The 14,878-nt window shown below is 42.3% G+C and overlaps 1 pseudogene; it reads right to left on the bottom strand.

Moving 5' to 3' along the window:
• Positions 1-13,630: 13,630 nt before the first annotated feature.
• On the bottom strand, positions 13,631-14,566 carry LOC150015782 (aldo-keto reductase family 1 member B1 pseudogene; annotated as a pseudogene).
• Between the last annotated feature and the right edge of the window lie 312 nt (positions 14,567-14,878).

Genomic DNA, 14,878 nt, shown 5'->3' with positions numbered 1-14,878 from the left:
TTTAGGTTGTTTCTAGCACTTGGCTATTGTAAATAGTGCTGCTATGAACATTGGAGTGCATAGGTTCTTTTGAATTGGTGTTTCGGGATTTTTTGGATATAATCCTAGCAATGGAATTGCTGGTTCAAAAGGTAGTTCCATTTTTAGTTTTTTAAGGAAATTCCAAACTGTTTTCCACAGTGGTTGCACCAATCTGCATTCCCACCAGCAATGCACCAGGGTTCCCGTTTCTCCGCATCCTCTCCAGCACAGGTTGTTTGTTGATTTGTTGATGATTGCCATTTTGACTGGTGTGAGGTGGTATCTCATTGTGGTTTTAATTTGCATCTCTCTGATGGCTAGTGATGTTGAGCATACTTTCATATGTCTATGGGCCCTCTGTATGTCTTCTTTGGAGAAGTGTTTGTTCAGGTCCTTTGCCCATTTTTTAATTGGGTTTTCTGTCTTCTTGGTGTTGAGTCGTATGAGTTCTTTATATATTTTGGAGATCAATCCCTTGTCTGAGATGTCATTGGCGAATATATTTTCCCATATGGTTGGTTTCCTTTGCATCTTGCTGATGTTTTCTTTAGCTGAGCAGAAACTTTTTAGTTTGATGTAGTCCCATTTGTTTATTCTTTCCTTTATTTCCCTTGCCTTAGGAGATATATCAGTGAAAATGTTGCTACGTGGGATATCTGAAATTTTCCTGCCTATTTTTTCCTCTAGGACTTTTATGGTGTCACGGCTTACATTTAAGTCTTTGATCCATTTTGAGTTTATTCTGGTGTACGGTGTGAGCTGGTGGTCTAGTTTCATTTTTTTGCATGTCCCTGTCCAGTTCTCCCAACACCATTTGTTGAAGAGGCTCTTTTCACTCCATTTGATGTTCTTTCCCCCTTTGTCAAATATTAGTTGACCATATGAACCTGGGCTTATTTCTGGGCTCTCTATTCTGTTCCATTGATCTATATGTCTGTTTTTATGCCAGTACCAGACTGTTTTGATTACCGTGGCCTTATAGTATAGTTTGATATCGGGTATTGTGATTCCTCCTACTGTGTTCTTCCTCAAAATTGCTGTGGCTATTCGGGCTCTTTTTTGGTTCCATATAAATTTTTGAAGTATTTGTTCTAAGTCTGTGAGATATGTTGCTGGTATTTTAATAGGGATTGCATTGAATCTATAAATTGCTTTGGGTAGTATGGACATTTTAATGATGTTGATTCTTCCCATCCATGAGCATGGTATACGCTTCCATTTATTTGTATCTTCTTTAATTTCTTTCTTCAGTGTTATGTAGTTTTCTGTGTACAGGTCTTTTACCTCTTTGGTTAAGTTTATTCCTAGGTATTTTATTTTTCTTGTTGCTATGGTAAATGGGATTTTTCTTTCAGTTTCTATCTCTGAGTTTTTATTGTTGGTGTATAAAAATGCCTTCGATTTCTTAATATTGACTTTGTATCCTGCTATTTTGCCGAATTCACTTATTAGATTGAGTAGTTTTTTTGTGGAGTGTAAAGGATTTTCTATGTACACTATCATGTCATCTGCAAATAATGACAGTTTTACTTCCTCTTTTCCAATTTGGATGCCTTTTATTTTTCTTTCTTGTCTGATTGCGGTGGCTAGAACTTCCAAGACTATGTTGAATAGGAGTGGAGAGAGCGGACATCCTTGTCTTGTTCCTGATCTCAGGGGGAATGCTCTCAGTTTTTGCCCATTGAGTATGATGTTGGCTTCAGGTTTCTCATATATGGCCTTTATTATGTTGAGGTATGCTCCCTCTATTCCCATTTTGCTGAGAGTTTTTATCATAAATGGGTGTTGTACTTTATCAAATGCTTTTTCCGCATCTATTGATATGATCATGTGGTTTTTGTCTTTCATTTTGTTTATGTGGTGTATCACGTTTATTGATTTGAGAATATTAAACCATCCTTGCATCCCTGGGATGAATCCTACTTGATCGTGGTGTATGATCTTTCTAATGTGTTGCTGGATCCGGTTTGCCAATATTTTGTTGAGGATTTTAGCATCTATGTTCATCAGCGATATTGGTCTGTAGTTTTCTTTCTTTGTTGTGTCTTGACCTGGTTTTGGAATTAGGGTTATACTGGCTTCATAGAACGAGTTTGGGAGTCTTCCCACTTCTTGTATCTTTTGGAATAGTCTGAGGAGGATAGGAGTTAGTTCTTTCCTAAATGTTTTGTAGAATTCACTTGTGAAGCCATCTGGTCCTGGGCTTTTGTGTGCTGGGAGTTCTTTGATTACTGCTTCAATTTCACTAGCTGTTATTGGTCTATTCAGACTTTCTGCTTCTTCTTGATTCAGTTTGGGCAGACTATAGTTTTCCAGGAATCTGTCCATTTCCTCTAGGTTGTCAAATTTCTTGCCATACAGTTGTTCGTAATAATTTCTTATAATTCTTTGTATTTCTGTGGTATCAGTTGTGATTTCTCCTCTTTCATTTCTGATTTTATTTATTTGGGTCCGCTCTCTTTTTTTCTTGATGAGCCTGGTTAAAGGCTTGTCAATTTTGTTTATCTTTTCAAAGAACCAGCTCCTACTCTTGTTGATCCTTTGAATTGTTACTTTAGACTCTATGTCATTTAATTCTGCTCTGATCTTGATGATTTCCTTCCTTCTACTTGATCTGAGTTTTGCTTGTTGTTCTTCCTCTAGTTCTTGTAGCTGTAGGGTTAAATTTTTTATTAGAGATTCTTCTAGCTTTTTTAGATAGGCCTGTATTGCTATGAACTTTCCTCTTAAGACTGCTTTCGCTGTATCCCATAGGTTTTGGGTTGTTGTGTGTTCATTATCATTGGTTTCCAGGAACTTTTTGATTTCTTCCTTGATGTCATTGTTAACCCATTCATTATTTAATAGCATGTTATTCATTCTCCATGAGTTTGAATGTTTTTGAGTTTTTTCCTTGAGGTTGATTTCCAATTTTAAGCCATTGTGACCTGAGAAGATGCTTGATATAATTTCAATTTTCTTGAATTTATTGAGGCTTGTTTTGTGTCCTACCATGTGGTCTATCTTTGAAAATGTTCCATGTGCACTTGAGAAATATGTATATTTTGCTTCTTTGGGGTGTAAACTTCTATATATATCGACTAAGTCCATTTGATCTAAAGTGTTGTTCAGTGCCTCAATATCTTTGGTGTTTCGTTGCTTTGAAGATCTGTCCATTGTTGACAATGGGGTGTTAAAGTCCCCTACGATGAGTGTGTTGCTGCCTATATCTTTCTTGGAGTCTTTCAAAATTTTCCTTACATATTTGGGTGCTCCTAAGTTGGGTGCATATATATTTATAAGGGTTATATCTTCTTGATGGATTTTTCCCTTAAGTATTATGAAATGCCCTTCTTTGTCTCTTTTTATGGACTTTGCTGTGAAATCTGTTTTGTCTGATATAAGTATTGCTACCCCGGCTTTTTTTTCATGTCCATTTGCTTGGAATACATTTTTCCATCCCTTTACTTTCAGTCTGTGTAGATCTTTTGTTCTAAGGTGGGTCTCTTGTAGACAGCATATATGTGGGTCATTCTTTCTAATCCATTCAGCTACCCTATGTCTTTTAATTGGAGCGTTTAATCCATTTACGTTTAAGGTTATTACTGATAAGTACTTATTCATTGTCATTTTCCCCCTTTGTACTCGTGTTCTTCTCTGTTTCTCTCTGTTTCTTTATCTTCTTAGAGCAGACACTTTAGCATCTCTTGCATTGCTGGTTTGGTGGAGATGTATTCTTTTAGTCTTCCTTTGTCTGAGAAACTCCTTATTTCGCCTTCCATTTTGAATGAGAGCCTTGCTGGGTAGAGTATTCTTGGTTGTAGGCCTTTGTTTTTCATTGCTTGGAATATTTTTTGCCATTCCCTTCTGGCTTGTAGTGTTTCTGCTGAGAAATCTGAGGATAGCCTTATTGGAGCTCCCTTGTATGTTATTAGTTGTTTCCCTCTTGCTGCTTTTAGGATTCTCTCTTTGTCTTTGGATGTTGCCATTTTAATTATGATGTGTCTTGAGGTGGGCCTGTTGGGGTTCATCTTCATTGGGACCCTCTGGGCCTCCTGGATTTGCGTGACTCTTTCTCTCCTCATGTGAGGGAAGTTTTCTGTCATTAGTTTTTCAAAGAGGTTTTCTATCCCTTGCTCTTCTTCTCCTTCTGGAATTCCAATGATACGGATATTGTTACGTTTCATGTTGTCCTGCAGCTGTCTTAGAACCTCTTCAGTCTTGTTCAGTCTTTTTTCATTTTGTTGCATTGTCTGGGAGTTTTTGTGTACGTTGTCCTCCAGCTCGCTGATCCGATCTTCTGCTTCCTCTAGCCTGCTTTTAATTCCTTCTACTGTGTTCTTCAATTCAGAGATTGTATTCTTCATTTCCTCCTGGCTCTTATTGATAGCTTCCATATCCTTTTTGATGCTGGTATAATTCTCAGTAAGTTCCTTATAGTTCTTCTGGAGTTCACTGTAGTTTTTCTGGAGTTCTTTGTAGTTTCCGCTGAGCTCATTTAGCTTCTCCATAATCCATGTTTTAAATTCTGTATCTGATATTTTGCTCCCCTCTATTTCCTTTAGCACTCTTTCTGGGGATTCTACCTTTCCTTTCGATGGGGGGTTGTTTCTCTGTCTCCCCATTTTTGTGATTCCTTTTGTTTGTTGGTGCTTCTTGGAATGATCAGTTCTTCCTGGATCTGCCTCTGGTAGCGTCAGATCATGTACCAGACTGGCCCTAGGCAGCCTGTTGGAGACTTCCAGGGATCTACTGCCTTTGTCTCTCTTCTTTAGTTGTTACTATACTCAATCTGTGATCAGCCGTCAGGCTTAAGGACCGTGGGTGTGGCAACTTAATTCCTGTAGGCAGGGCTTTTATTTCCCCTTAGTATGACACCACTTGGAGGGGGATGGTCTGTCTGCTGTACTGGGGCTGAGTCAGCACTGGCTGGTCCTGGGAGGGGGTTAGTGTAGCTTCCACTTACTCCTCCGCCCTCCTGGATCTCCGTCTGTGTTGTCCTTGATGATATTTCTTTAATCTGTCTGGTTGTATTTCAGCTACTTTTTGGTGGATCTTTTTCTCTGGTTAGTTGATTGAGAGTCACTCTGCCCACCTTGTTTTGAGATCTTTTGTGAAGGTGCTGCTAAAACATAATTACACAACCCAGGCAAGAAACCCACACCCTCCAATGCCTCCCCCAAATACAATCCCACTATAGGCTGCAAATGAGCCCGTGTTAATATACTTGTGGAGATACTGGGACTCTTATTTCGTAGGAGAAACAGAAAGGAGTTGTTTTAAATGAAGGAAGGGTAATTTTTGAGCTGGAAGTTGATAGAGTATTAATATTAGCAATTGGGATCAAGGTTATGTAAGAGAGCAATTAACACTTACACTGTCTGTTTGAAAAGGAGGGGAGGGTTACAGTGTGGAGTGTGAAAGTTGAAGTGTATAGTATTAGGATTATATAATCGATATATACTATATGATTAGCGTGGGAGGTAGGGTAGACACAACAGACATCCAGGTAGACAGACAGCCAGAAATTGAAAGAGAGGGCTGGGGAGGTTAGAAGGTAGGAAATAGATTGAGAGAGAATTTTTTAAGGATAAAAATACAGAGTAGAAAATAGCAAGACAGGAAGGGAGAGAGGAAAGAGAGAGAGAAAGTAGAGAAGAGAAGGGTAGGAGAGAGAACAAAAGAAGAAGGGGAGGTAGAAGAGAGGGGACTGGATTAAAATTCTTTTTTAAATTATATGTTATAAAAAAGATTAGGAGATTAAAACATGATATAAAGTTGCAAGATAGAGAGAAAAGGTGAATATAGAGAGAGAGGAATAGGAGATAGGAAAGCAAGAGGATTTGGGAGGAAAAGAACTCAGAGGAGGGAAGGAAATCAGGAGGAAGAGGAGATATTAGGGAGGGGAGGATTGAAATTGAAGAGTTGGCAAAAGATAGGATGAAGGAGAGAAATACAAGAGGTAGGGAAAGAAGTGGAGGGATGGGGTAGAAAAAGAGAAGGGGTAAGAATGGGAGAGTAAAGGGAGAGGGGGATAGATTAGAATTATAATTTGAATATTAAGAGATTAGAATATAAAGTGTAATAGGGAGAGAGAGAGATTGTGTATAGGGAGAGAAGAAAATAAGGACAAGAGATGAAAGAAAAATGAATGTAGACTGAAGGGGGACAAAATAAAGAAAGAAATTTAATAAAGTTGAAGGTGCGTAGCGCAGAGAAAGGAGAGGGTGAGAAAGGGAGAGAACTTAAAATTATAAAATTAACTGAGAATAGGATGCAGGGGAGAATGCTAAGGGGAGAGAGGGGAGGGGAGAAAAGGAGCGAGAATAAGAAGGGACTGACGGTAGGGGTAGTTAGAGAGAGAGTGAGAGATAAAAGAATGAGGATTTTAACTCAATTCAACTTTTATGCACAGTCTCTGGGTATTTTTGGTTTGTTTGTTTTTTGGTTTTTCCTTGCTTCCTTCCTGAGTCTGCTCCTATTCAAAATTCCATGAGTTTCAAATCTTTTCTGGTTGGTTGGCTGGCTGTGGGAGGGTTCTGCTTGATTCTGGGGTTGCTAGTCTTTTTTTTCGTGGGCCTACCACCGCTCTGCTGTGAGCTGCCTTTAGTTGTCCCCTCCTGAGGCAGCCTCAGCCCTCCTCAGGCTTGTCCAGCTACTCCTTCCCTCTGTTGGTCCAGCCTGCGCCTGCCAGCAATCCCCGCCCTGCCTCCAGTCCTGTCTATTCCCAGGCTACAGCTTCTGCTCTCTTTCCTGTCTATATGCCTGCACACCCTATCTCTCTCCCTGTCTCAAGATCGTCCTTTTGTTCTGCAGGACTCTGGCACAGTCGGTCAAAGTGCCGGGCCCAGTGGCCCTTTCCTGCCCAGGGCCTCTCCCCTAGTCTGGAGCTTTGCAGTGGCTTTCCTGCCTGTGCTCTTCTCCTTGCCCCAAAACTTTCTCTATTCCGAGCTACCACTTCCGCTGGCTTCCCTGTCTATCGGCCTGTGCGCTCTATCTTTCTTCCCGCCACAGCACCTTCCCTTTGTTCTGTGGGACTCTAGTGTGGTCGGTCAGCGCAGCACTCTCCTTCCCCGGAGCTCTCTGCCGGTCTGGAGCTTCGCAGCAGCCCTTCCCTGCGGGCCCTTCTCCTTGCCCTAAAACCATCTCCCCTCCAGAACCTCCGCCTCCGCTCTCTTCCCTACTTACACACCCTGCACGTCCTATTTCTCTCTTAGCCCCAAACCTGCCTTTTGTTCTGTGGGATTCTAGTGCGACTAAAGAGCAAACACTGATTTCAAGAACACAGTTCTCCCCCGGTCCGGAGTTCCGCAGCATCTTTTCTGTGCGGCCCGTCTCCTAGCCCCAAAACTGCTCCTTTGTTCTGTAGGGCCCTAGCGCAAGTGCTGGGCGCGCCCGGGATGCCGAGCTTTCCGTCGGAGGTTGCAGCTGAGGATGTTTCTCTCTAGACTCAGGTCACACAGTTTCTCACAGTCCTGGTTGTTCACTGTTCTCTCCCTCCTCTGGCTTTTTCGGCCAAATCCTCTCCCTAGCTCCTTACAAGAATTCACTCCCGGCTAGTGAGCTCTCCGGCTTGATACTGCAAACGCACAGAGTCTCAGAATGACTCAGCCTGCAGTTTGTGATAAACCCCTCCACCCCCCTCCACGCTGCTCCCACGATCTCCTCCCCATTCACGTTACCAGATATTCATTACCACTCACTCAGTCATTCCTCCCCGAGTTTGTTCCTCCTGGATTGTCTCCTTAACAGGAGTAAGCTGAGAACACTGTTCCTACTCCGCGGCCATCTTCGGTTCCTCCCTCTATGCTTCCATTTATTTGTATCTTCCTTAATTTCTTTATTCTGGGTTATGCAGTTTTCTGAATACAGGTCTTTTACCTCTTTGGTTAAATTTATTTCTAGGTACTTTATTTTTCTTGTTGCTACAGTAAATGGGATTTTTTTCCTAGTTTCTGTCTCTGATATTTTATTGTTGGTGTACAGAAATGCCTTTAATTTCTGAATATTGACTTTGTACCCTGCTATTTTGCCAAATTCACTTATTAGGTCGAGTAGTTTTTCTGTGGAGTCTATAGGGTTTTCTATGTATACTATCATGTCATCTGCAAATAGTGACAGTTTTACTTCTTCTTTTCCAATTTGGATGCCTTTTATTTCTTTTTCTTATCTGATTGCTGTGGCTAGAACTTTCAATACTATGTTGAATAGGAGTGGAGAGAGTGGATATCCATGTCTTGTTCCTGAAAACAGAATGCTTTCAGTTTTTGTCCATTGAGTATAACGTTGGCTTCGAGTTTCTCATATATGGCCTTTATTATGTTGAGGTATGCTTCCGCTATTCCATTTTGCTGAGTGTTTTCATCATAAATGGGTGTTGTACTTTAACAAATGCCTTTTCAGCATCTATTGATATGATCATGTGGTTTATGTCTTTCATTTTGTTTATGGGGTGTATTACATTTATTGATTTGTGACTGTTAAACCATCCTTGCATCCCTGGGATGAATCCCACTTGATCATAATGTATAATTTTTCTAATGTGTTACTGGATCTGATTTGCCAATATTCTTTTGAGGATTTTAACATCTATGTTCATCAGTGATATTGGCCTGTAGTTTTCTTTCATTTTTGTGTCTTGACCTGGTTTTGGAATTAGGGTAATACTGGTTTCATAGAAAGAGTTTGGGAGTCTCCCCTCTTCTTGAATTTTTTGGAATAATTTGAGAAGGATAGGTGTTAGTTCTTCCCTAATGTTTTGTAAAACTTGCCTGTGAAGCCATCCGGTCCAGGGCTTTTGTGTGCTGTAATTTTTTTGATTACTGTTTCCATTTTACTCTTTGTTATCAGTCTGTTCAAGCTTTCTGCTTCTTCTTGATTTAGTTTTGGAAGATTATATGTTTCTAGAAATTTGTCCATTTCATCTAGGTTGTCAAGTTTCTTGCCATATAGTTGTTTGTAGTAATTTCTTACAATCCTTTGTATTTCTGTGATATTGGTTTTGATAGCTCTGCTTTCGTTTCTGATTTTGTTTATTTGGATTATCTCTCTTTTTTTTCTTGATGAGCCTAGCTAGAAGCTTGTTGAGTTTGTTATCTTTTCAGAGAACCAGCTCCTACTTTTGTTGATCTTTTGAATAGTTTGTTTAGTCTCTATGTCATTTAATTCTGCTCTGATCTTGGTGATTTCCTTCCTTCTACTCAATCTGGGCTTTGTTTGTTGTTGTTCTTCTAGTTCTTGTAGCTGTAGGGTTAGATTTTTAATTTGGGATTCTTCTATTTTTTTTAGGTAGGCCTGTATTGCTATGAACTTTCCTCTCAGGACTGCTTCTGCTGTGTCTCATAGGTTTTGGGCTGTTGTGTGTTCATTATCATTTGTTTCCAGAAACTTTTTGATTTCTTCCTTGATGTCATTGTTAACCCATTCATTATTTAATATCATGTTATTCATTTTCCATGAGTTTGAATGTCTTTGATTTTTTTCCTTGAGGTTGATTTCTAGTTTCAAGGCATTGTGATCTAAGAAGATGCTTGATATAATTTCAATTTTCTTGAATTTGTTGAGGCTTGTTTTGTGTTCTACCATGTGGTCTATCTTTGAAAATGTCCTATTTGCATTTGAAAAGAATGTATATTTTGCTTCTCAGGGGTAAAAAGTTTTATACATATCAATTAAGTCCATTTTGTCTAGACTGTTGTTTAATGCCCCAATATCCTTGGTGTTTCGTTGCTTCCATGATCTGTCTGTTGTTGATAATGGAGTGTTGAAGTCCCCTACTAAGAGTGTGTTGTTGTTAATATCCTTCTTGTGGTCTTCTAGTGTTTGTTTTATGTATTTGGGTGCTCCTATGTTGGGTGCATATATCTTTACCAGGGTTACATCTTCTTGATGGATTGTTTCTTAGGTATTATAAAACATCCTTCTTTGTCTCTTTTTATGGTCTTTGCTGTGAAATCTGTTTTGTCTGATATAAGTATTGCTACCCCAGCTTTTTCTTCATGTCCATTTGCTTGGAATACTTTTTTTCCATCCCTTCGCTTTCAGTCTGCCTAAATCTTTTGTTTTGAGGTGTGTCTCTTTTAGACAGCATGTGTGGTTCATGTTTTCTTATCCATCCAGCTACCCTGTGTCTTTTGATTGGATGTTGAATCCTTTTACATTTAAGGTTATTATTGACATGTATTTTTTAATTTTCCTTTGTACCGGTGTTCCTCTCCCTGTCTCTTTTTCTTCTTTTTCTTACAGCATTCCCTTTAGCATCTCTTGCAATGCTGGTTTGGTGGAGATGTTTTCTTTTAGTCTGCCTTTGTCTGGGAAACTCCTTATTTCACTTTCCATTTTGAAGGAGAGCCTTGCTTGGTAGAGTATTCTTGGTTGTAGGCCTTTGTTTTTCATTGCTTGAAATATTTTTTGCCATTCCCTTCTGGCTTGTAGTGTTTCTGTTGAGAAATCAGCTGAGAGCCCTATTGGAGCTCCCTTGTAAGTCATTTGCTGTTTTTATGTTGTTGCTTTTAGGATTCTCTCTTTGTCTTTGAATGTTGCCATTTTAATTATGATGTTCCTTGGGGTAGGCCTTTTTGGGTTCATTTTCATTAGGACCCTCTGTGCTTCCTAGACTTGCATGACTTTTTCTCTCATCAAGTTAGGAAAATTTTCTGTCATTACTTTTTCAATTAGATTTTCTATCCCTTGCTCCTGTTCTTCTTCTTGTATCCCTATGATTCTAATGTTTTGTCTCATGTTGTCCTGCAGTTGTCTTAAACCTTCTTCACCCTTTTTAAGTCCTTTTTCATTTTGTTGCATTGTTTGGAAATTTTTTCTAAATTATCCTCTAACTCACTGATCCGGTCCTCTGCTTCATTTAGCCTGCTTTTGATTGATTCTACCTCATTCTTCAGTTCAGAAATTGTATTCTTCATTTCTTTCTCGTTCTTGTTGATAGTTTGTATGTCCTTTTTTATGCTGGTATAGTTCTCAGTAAGTTCCTTATAGCTTCCCTGGAACTCTTTATAGTTCCACTGGATTTTGTTATAGTTTTCTTTGAGTTTGTCAAGTTTATTGAGCTTCCTCATTACTATTTTTTTGAATTCCATGTTTGATAGCTTGCTTGCTTCTGTGTCATCTATCCCTCCTTCTGGGAATTCCTCCTTTCTTTTTGGTGGAGTGTTGTTTCTGTTTGGTAGGGTGTTATTCCGTCTCCCTATTTTCGGTACTGTTCTTGTTTCTGCTTCTTAGATTGATCTGCTTTTATTTTCTGCCTTTATGGTGTGAACTTCTTGTATACAGTTGTTGGGCTGCTGTCTCCAGTTGATGCCACTTGGAGGGGAGCAGTCTACTTAAGAGATTTCTCCCCCATTTCGGATGCTTCTGTACTGGGGCCTAGTCCGCTCCTCTCCCAGCTCTTTCTCAAGAGCCAGCACCCAACACTGATTAAAAAGTGCCTCTAGTTCATTTCACTGTCCTTTTTCCTCAACCAGAGGCCAGTGCATTCCCTTGTGAAGGCCAGGGGCAGGTTGACCCGTTGCACACTGGGGTGGGTGGGTCCAAGGCAGACTGGTTGCCGTCCTGTTCCGGTGAAGGGGGAGGTCTCTACTCACCTGTGGGTGGGTTTGTTGTGGGCCTATTGGGGTGGGTGATGCATTGGTTTCACGCCCGTCAGGGTGGGTCCGGGTAGTGCCTGTGGCCGTGTGTGGCTGGCGAGTTGGTATTGTGTTTTTTGCAGTGGAGCCATGGGCACCTGTGTGCGGAGGCGGTGGGCACCTGGGCACGGCAGTCAGCACATTGGTTTGGTGCCTACTGAGGTGGGCCACAGGTGTCTGAGCGCGGTGGCGGTATGTGCCTGTGTGCGGCGCTGGGTGTGCTAGCCCCGCGCCCCCTGGGTTGTGCCCATGAGACACCCGTGCGTGGTGGCCAGCACGTTCATTTGGAGCCTATTGGGGTGGGCCGAGGGTGCTTGCATGCGGTGGCCGGCGCGCTAGTCTTGCACCTGTTGAGCCACGCCTGGGGAGTTGGTTTTTCACCCATTGTGGCAGGGCTATGGGCACCTGTGTGCAGTGGAGGTGGGCGTCTGTGAGCTGCGTTCGGCCGGCTATTCTTGTGCCTGCTGGGGCATGCCAGAGTAGTGCCTGGGCAAGTGGCCGGTGCGTTGGTTTGGTGCCTTTTGAGGCAGGCCAGGGGTGCCTGTGCACGGTGGCCGGTGTGCCTGGTGAGTTGATTTTGCGCCCATTGGCGTGGGGCTGCAGGCACCTGAGCATGGTGGAGGCGGGCGTCTGTGTCTGGAGGTGGTGTGTTGATTTTGTGCCTGTTGGGGCGGGCCTGAGAGGCTCCTTGGAGCCACTGGCGAGTTGGTTGTGCACCTGGGGGGACAGATGGGGGCACCTCCCTGTGGGCGCTCACATGACCCATGGGGAGGGTTGGGGAGTCGGCGAGTGCGCTTCTGTGTCTGCATTCCTCAAGAATCTAGTCCCACCCCTAACCTCTAATCCCCTCTCCTCGAAAAACAAAAGAGAAAAAGAAAAAGGAAAAACACATTCATACATACACAGCAGTACGCTGTTTCTTGCCTCTCAGCGCCAGATGCCACCTGGCCCACTCATGGCTCTGCCAGTGGGCAGAGCCCCGCTCTCCTCCTGATTCCTCTCTGGGGAAACCTGCGGTCATTAAAAAGTCTTTGTGTACTTCCAGCCACAGCTCGGGGAGCCAACCCAGTCAGAAATCCTGTCTCGTCCCTTTCTCTCCACTATCCTCACCAAACAGTTTGCTCCCAGATGGTCTTCTCTGATCCAGCAGTGCCGAGGCTCAACTTCTGACAGTATCCAGATATTAACTGAGATGTTCTGTCTGCAATTAGTCTAAACTACAGACATGCCTTGGGAGCAAGAAAGCACAGCCTCCCCTCACTCCTCTGCCATCTTCAAACACCTCTCTGGTTCTCTTGATGCTCCCGTATAATAGGACATTCTGTTCTCCAGAGCTCTCTTGTTCTCCTATCATCTCTCCCCTTTCTAGATAGAACTTTGCATGTGTTCCTCTGTCTCCCTCCTTGTTGCTACTTCACCTGAAACTTGCTCATCCTGTTAGGTCTTAATCTAGAGATTCCAATTTCTCTATGAACACATTCCCTGTCAATGTCAATCCAAGCTAGACATGCCTCTTCTGTGCTTTTATGGCAGCTTGCATTTCACCCATTATAACATTTACTACAGTAAATTGCTGCCGCCTGCTTATATCTCTGTTTCTCAAAGAATGGGCCAGTGTCTTTTTTTTTTTTTTCAAGCTCACAAAAGTACTTGTTATTTGAGGCAAGGAGAAGCCTGGCTACAAGGATTTGGCTCCAAGCAGCCAAAACCCAATTGTTAGTGGCACTATTTTTTCACTTTGTAGATTCAGCTTAGAAAAGGATATCGAGGTGGTACTGTCCCGCTGGACAAGAAAGGTAAAGAAAACCAAAAGAGAACTCTACTCAGACTGTTCTTTGGACCCAAGGCCAGGCCAGCCAGGCCCTCACCAGTTTGTCTGCAGGTGGCTGCACGGCTGCTGAGGGCCACGGGCCCCGCTACACCACACATAGGAAAGAAGGAGGAAGGAGGGATGGCTGCAGGTCATTGGGGAAGAGCAGGCACCCACAGCTTCAAAACTCTTAATGGAAGGGATAATCCTTATGGGAGACACAGCTCACCAAGACACAGACCCTCCAGTTACTGTTATAGCTGAGTAAGGTGGCCATATTCTCACTGCTCAGTTCAAAGTCGAAGACCTGAAAGTTCTCAGTGATGCATTCAGGTGTCACAGACCTGGGGATCACGACCAGGTTCCTCTGCATGGGGAACCGGATCAGCACCTGGGCTGTGGTTTTATTGTACTTGTCAGCTATGGCTTTGATCCTGGGATCCACCAGGAGGGAAGGGTACTCAGGCTTGGCCCAGGGCCTTTCAGAAGAGCCGAGGGGACTGTAAGCAGTCACTGCAATGCCTTTGGAGTGGCAATACTGGATCCACTTCTGAGTGAGGTATGGGTGGCACTCAATCTGGTTAACCGCTGGCTTATATTTTAAGCCAGATTTGTTTAAGAGCTTCTTGATTGGGACAGTGTTGAAATTGGAGATTGTAATAGCTTTCACAAGCCCTTCATCCACCAACTCTTCCGTGACTTCCCACATGTCCTAAAAGTTGGTGTTAGAGGGAATCATGTTCCAGTGGGAAAAATTAGTTGCCAGACTTGAAAATGATGGGCCAGTGAATAAGGTAGAGGTCCAGGTAGTCCAACTTCAGGTTGCTGAGTGTCTTCTGGCAGGCTTCTTTTACCAAGTTTTTCTCGTGGTACATGGACCACAGTTTGCTGACAATGAAGAGGTCCTCAGCTTCACCACGTGCTCCTTGAGCTTCTCCTGGATGGCCACCCTGACCTCATTCTCGTTCTGGTACATGTGCACACAGTCAATGTGGTGGTACCTGAGGCCAATGACCGCCTTCACAGCCTCTGTCACTTGGCCTGGAGGGGACTTCCAGGTGCTCAGGCCCACCATGGACATCTTGGTGCCACTGGAGAGCACTATATAGCTGGCCATAACTTCTACACTCCACAAACCCAGGCCCAAGGACCACAGCTGCTTGGCTCTGGCGCACACTATTAAATAAACTGTGCTGCATGCTGGGCCAGTGTTTCAAACATCTTTATATTCAAGTCATTTAATTCTGTGCTTAGTACACCTCAGGAGGCATTCAAATAAAGATTTGCTAAATGTATGAACAACTTTTAAAAAAATGTCCCACCTTAAAAAGAGAACTTGCCCTCAACATTTTGTTGATATTATTCTAGGACAAAACTTAAATCTCAATGTCATATCTTTTCATAAAAATAACAAAATTAATATGTTTGC

This window comes from Furipterus horrens, unplaced genomic scaffold, assembly GCF_987537825.1.
Source record: "Furipterus horrens unplaced genomic scaffold, mFurHor1.1.pri manual_scaffold_3, whole genome shotgun sequence".
NCBI lineage: Eukaryota > Metazoa > Chordata > Mammalia > Chiroptera > Furipteridae > Furipterus > Furipterus horrens.
Note: the sequence above shows the minus strand (reverse complement) of the source record. Positions and strands in the feature narration are given on the sequence as shown.